We start from the raw sequence: 4,301 nt of genomic DNA, 5'->3' as shown, positions 1-4,301 counted from the left end.
TCTGTGATGTAAGCACTGACGAACATATATGACCAGAAATGTTTAAAATATCATAATTAATTGCTTGGTGAGATTTTTATTACTGTGACCTTATGATACTTTATTATTTGCCTCGTTTCAATGATGAAAAGTCAAAATATCTCTTTTTGCTTGAGAAAAAAGAAAACCCACTCCATATAATCTAAAATACTGTCCATGCGCGATGACTCACACCTGTAATCCCAGCACTTTGGGAGGTTGAGGTGGGCGGATCACTTGGGTCAGGAGTTCAAGACCAGCCTGGCCAACATGGCCAAACCCTGTCTCTACTAAAAATACAAAAATTAGCCAGGTGTTGTTGTGCATACCTGTAGTCCTAGCTACTTGGGAGGCTGAGACATGAGAATTGCTTGAGTCCAGGAGGCAGAGGTTGCAGTGAGCCAAGTTTGCACCACTGAGCTGCAGCCTGAGTGACAGAGCAAGACCCTGTCTCAAAAATTTTTAAATATATATGTGTGTGTATATATATAACATGTCATATATATTATTTATATACATAGCATGTTATATATATGTTGTATATTATTTCTATATATAGCATGTTATATATAAATAAAATATATGATGATATATATGTTATATATATTTATATATAAAACATGATATATACATATAACATTCTCTGCACCTTGTCTGCGGTCAATGAGCAAAAGTGGGCGCTGGAGGGGATACTCAAAGCAGACAGCTGGAGCCAGTCCTTGTGTCCGAAACTCACACTGGCACCTCTGAATCCTCAGAATCCGCTGGCTTTTGAGCTCTCGTGGTTGGGTGGCAGGGATGGGATTCCTGGTTCGCAGCTCCAGAGGATCGCACTCCTTCCCAGATACCTGTACAACACAGCCATGTTCTGCCCTGAGATGCAGCATTTGACAGCTTACCCCCTTACCACATACCACTTCCACCCACGTCCGTGTCAACTTTGTTCTTAACCTCCTTGAGACTCCTCTGTGCCTCCACAACAGGTCTTTTTCTCCCAGTTCATTGAGTTTGGAGTTCTGAATACCATGCAGAAAGTTTACTTTTAAGATTGAGCATTCTTTTGATGCCCTTCCTCCCAAAAACGTTCATGCTCACGAGTTTGTGGGTAAAGTGAAAGCCAGTACACACAGGAAGCTATGGCTGAACACAGGCTCACATCATGACTGCTTCTGTGGATGTTGACCAGCCATCCATCTTTGTGGTGGTAGCACAGGACAGTTTAATGACGGCAGTGAGATCTGATCTTCAGCATGTGGTCAAGGTTCTTGCAGAATCACATCCCACCCACTATGACTTCTTGTGGAGGTGGTTTGATGAAATCTTTACTTTGCTACATCTCCTGCTCCAACAGTATTATCTGTCTAGAACCAGTGCCTCATTTTCTGAAAACTTTTGTGGCTTAAAGAGAATCATAATGGGGGACACTCACAAGTCTCAGGGATTGGCTAGTGTTGGTCTTCTAAGGAAGCAGCTTTGGAAATCAATTATGCTCCTGGTTCTTCTTTCCTATCTGAAAATGAAGCTGGAGAAGCTGGCTTCTAACCGAGAGAAGAGGATGAATATTCTATTCATTCCCCTTCTTCCAACTGGAAATGATTTTATAGACCCTTCCTGGCAACCTACCCATTTGTTAACATGGCCTGGGCAGGATGGTTTCTTGTACAATTTCGATACATCCTAGGAAAATCTCAGCATCACTCACCACTGCTGAGACTGGCTGGAGTTCAGCTAGGTCGACTGACAGTTCAGGAGTTCAGGATATACAAGCTCTGGAGCACAGACCAGCTGAAGCCAGCATGATATAGCAACCAGCCAGGAGTGTTAGTGAGAAGATAAAGTCAGCTCTGAAGAAAACTATGAGGGATGTTTCCTTATCCCTGTCTACTGGCCTTTCTGTCAGTGTATTCTTCTTGCAGTTCCTTGACTACTCATCTGAAAACCAATAAATCATCAATAATTGACTGCCCCGCCTACTCCACCACCACCTGTCCACCTAGACTATAACTCTGATTGTCACCTTTTACCCAAAACGCAGACTGTGTGCCCACCGTATTGTAAAACCCAGGTGAATGATACTTTATTGCCGCTTCTAGCTATGTGTTTTGTTACGGCTGTGTGTTTCATTATGTGAGGAGTCACCAAGCTTGTCCCATTACAGGTTATCCAACAGAAGTACAAATTTGATTAAATTCTACTCCCCTGAGAACAGAAAAACAAAATTGCATACAATACTTTATGAAGAAACAAAATAATTACTGGATTTCAGATTTCAAATGAAATATTTCTGGTCAAATTATTGTATTAGTACAAGATAATCTCAGTTGTTTGCCTTTTAGTGACTGGAATACAGGGAATTGGTTAGACTTTTGTTTGAAAGCAGAAATCAAGATAGATGATTGAAACAGTAAGCAGCCATGATCCACTGAGTAGCAACAAAAACGAAAAAGTGAGGTCACCAAGTATTAGTGGTTGGAGAAAGGGTCCCATTGACCTATGCCCTGGATTCAGCCCACTGAAAAGGCAGAGCTGGCTCACACTGCTCACACCGGGGTCTCTTTGTTCAATATATCTGAAAATTGAAGTGCAAAACACAGAGTGAAAAAACACCAAACAAACCCGGAAGCTAGGGAAATGCTGATGGACCTAAAACCAAGAAGAAATAGGACCTTTTCTTCCCTCTCCTTGCCTTCAAATGTCTGAACAATGCTTTGTGAGGACAGAATCTCAGCACACTAACTAGCAAAATAGCCTGAGAAGAGAGTACTCAAACTCCATTCCTAGCCTGAGAGAGCAGGGAATTCAGGGTGGAACTGTTGCTGAGCGGCAATAGGTAAATAATCAATTCAATATCGTATTTAACGATTACAAAATAGTGTGGGTTACGGGCTAACATATTTGGCATTAGGTATGTTCAAGTGTAATTTGTTTGCCGCTTAAAAATTTCCAAGTAATGCAAAAATATTTTAGTCCAAGAATTTCTGCCACTATGTAAGTCTTGTAAAGACTTATAAAGCCTCTATGTAAGTCTTGATTTCTTTAAAATAGAATCCGTCATAATCCTTTGTGTTTTAATTCTATAATATAATTCTCACGTCTTTATCAGTAAACTACTCTATATAATTTTTTTAATGTAGGTAAATCCATTTTATGGGTAAAACAAAGACAAAATCAAAGTGTGGTGTCCAGGATATAGACTGGATTGCAGTTTTATAGGAATGCATTCTATTCCTGGCTGCAGCAATAGCAATAATTAGAAGTTAAGGCAACTAATTAACTTCTGTGACAATCAATCAGTTCATCTAAAAATAATTAACAGAAATAACTACCTGGCAAGTATATTATAAAATTAGATATAAAAGATTGAAATCATTCTTGAAGCATAAGTGTAATAAAAAAACTGCAAGAGTGATTTGGCAATGATGTTAAGATTATGTTGTTTTATCCCTAAGGATATGCAAGTTGTAAGGCAACAAAACAGTATCACAACCAAATTATTTAACCCTTATAGCCATAATATTGATAAAATTATTAATGTGTAATATCCATAACACATAAAAATGTCTAGAACAGCATTTCTAATCATCTTGTCTCATAGAAATATTGTAAAATGATGACAATGTGTACTGTTCATATGGGTTTTTATATGATGATTTGAAGTAACCCAGTTACTGCTGATTTATATCTCCAAACAGATGTTTAACAACTTAGTTCAATATTATATTATTTATCATTTAATTACATATCCCTGACTTAAGCAAAACTTACTAACCCAAAATGATTATGCAACTCAGTGTCCTGAAATTATGATTTCTTAGTTCATCAACCATGTCTTGATAATATTTAATACTTTTATGCACATTTAAATGAAATTATGAAAATTTAATTACTGACCAAGACATGTACAGGCATTTACAGACTATTTTGCACGTATCTATAAACATCCATTTATTTCATAATTATTCAAAACAGTTCCTTTGTGTCTGATGCTGTGCTTAGGGTACATACTTGAAAGATTAAGCGTTAGCTCCCATAAGAAGCACAGAATGTATTAGAGATAAATGCCAGTCATCTTATAATATAAAATATTCAATAATACAGGGATATTACAAAAGGATGAAAGGAGCACATTTGTCAATTTGACTCATGGGAGAGTTCACAATGTAGGGAAAGCATGCAAATTAGCAGGGGTATTGTGACGAAGGTAGTTTTTAGATGTGGCTCATACCTGCAGTCACTTGCCTTTACATAAAGGCAATTATTCTCTTTAATCTTCTTGGACTTCA

At 37.9% G+C, this 4,301-nt stretch overlaps 1 pseudogene; it reads left to right on the top strand.

Moving 5' to 3' along the window:
• The first annotated feature begins 638 nt into the window (after positions 1-638).
• On the top strand, positions 639-2,270 carry LOC117063351 (annotated as a pseudogene).
• Positions 2,271-4,301: the final 2,031 nt, after the last annotated feature.

Source organism: Trachypithecus francoisi, unplaced genomic scaffold (assembly GCF_009764315.1).
Source record: "Trachypithecus francoisi isolate TF-2019V2 unplaced genomic scaffold, Tfra_2.0 Lachesis_group18, whole genome shotgun sequence".
NCBI lineage: Eukaryota > Metazoa > Chordata > Mammalia > Primates > Cercopithecidae > Trachypithecus > Trachypithecus francoisi.
The sequence above is the reverse complement of the archived record's forward strand: the minus strand, read 5'-3'. Positions and strand labels throughout refer to the sequence as shown.